Source organism: Haplochromis burtoni, unplaced genomic scaffold (assembly GCF_018398535.1).
Source record: "Haplochromis burtoni strain Fernald_Lab_line unplaced genomic scaffold, NCSU_Asbu1 Contig_465, whole genome shotgun sequence".
Classification (NCBI taxonomy): domain Eukaryota; kingdom Metazoa; phylum Chordata; class Actinopteri; order Cichliformes; family Cichlidae; genus Haplochromis; species Haplochromis burtoni.
In genome coordinates this window covers 3,660-4,876 of record NW_024582826.1, presented here as the reverse complement: position 1 = coordinate 4,876, position 1,217 = coordinate 3,660, and positions in this window count along the sequence as shown.

The following is a 1,217-nucleotide window of genomic DNA, read 5'->3' as shown; positions in this document are numbered from 1 at the left end:
CCCCACCAGAGAGGTGACATTCCATGTCCTGATTGCCAGCCTTGGTAGCCAGGGATCGGTCCACCAGTGGCCGCCACCCAGCACACAACACACCGCCTATGCTGCCTCCTGTGGGTGGTGGACCTGCAGCAGGATGGGCCCATGTCCTTTTTTCGGGCTGTCCTCTGCCAGGCCCCACGGACTAAGGCCTGGCACCCTCCCCAGGCCTGGCTCCAGGGTGGGGCCCTGGTAACCCTAGCAAGCACACATACTCCTTTCTTAAATTCTCTACACTTGGTCTTAGTAGATCTTTCTAGTAGATTTACTACAGATCACCTGAGCCAGGACCAAGATGTTCTATCCAAGTTTCTTACTAAGCACGCTGCTGCTTACAGTTTCCAATCACAGGTTCAGAGTTTGTTAGTTCTTCCTTGTACGAGGGTAAAGACTGAGGGCAACAGAGCTCCGTAGTTTGTGGCGCCAAGGTTATGGAGCAGTCTGCCTCTACAATTACATTTATCTGACTCTGGAGACCTTAAAGCAGTTAATTTCTGTTTTTGCTTAACCAGGTCTTCAGTTGAGACTTTTACTGATAGTTGCTGTTATTAAAATGCTTGTTTACATTATTCTGTGCTTTTGTATGGCTGTTAACGGCACATTAATTTTCTATTATATTTTAATCCGACTTGTTTTACTCTGTTTTGTTGTATAGTGCTTTGTGTCTGTGAAAAGTTTATGGTCACTTTAAAAAACAGCTGGGTGATGTGTTGGTTGCAACCATCGTTTGTATAATTATCCATACACTGTTTAAGGTTTCGTGTTTGTTTGAATTTCTGATTGATTTTTACCTCCAAACAGATTTAAACCTGAAGTCTATCCATACAGAGATCATTTCTATGATAGTTTCATTTTACTTCTTATTGTTTGAAAAATAACTGACTATAATTTACATCTGATATTTCTGTGTAATGTCTGAAATTTGTGATGGTTTTTGTGTTTCAGATGTTTTTTTTCTTTTCTGCTTAACATGAAACTTCAATGTTAATAATTTAAACTTTGATCCTTTAAAGAATATTTGAATATTGATCATTTAAATGATGACTCAGTTTTTAAAAAACTGATCATTTTGTTATTGAGTATAATACATTTAATGATTTACTTTTTAATACTTTAACATTCGTGTTATCAGCATTCAGTGATTTAATGTTAATTTTGAACACTGATGACTACAATATTGA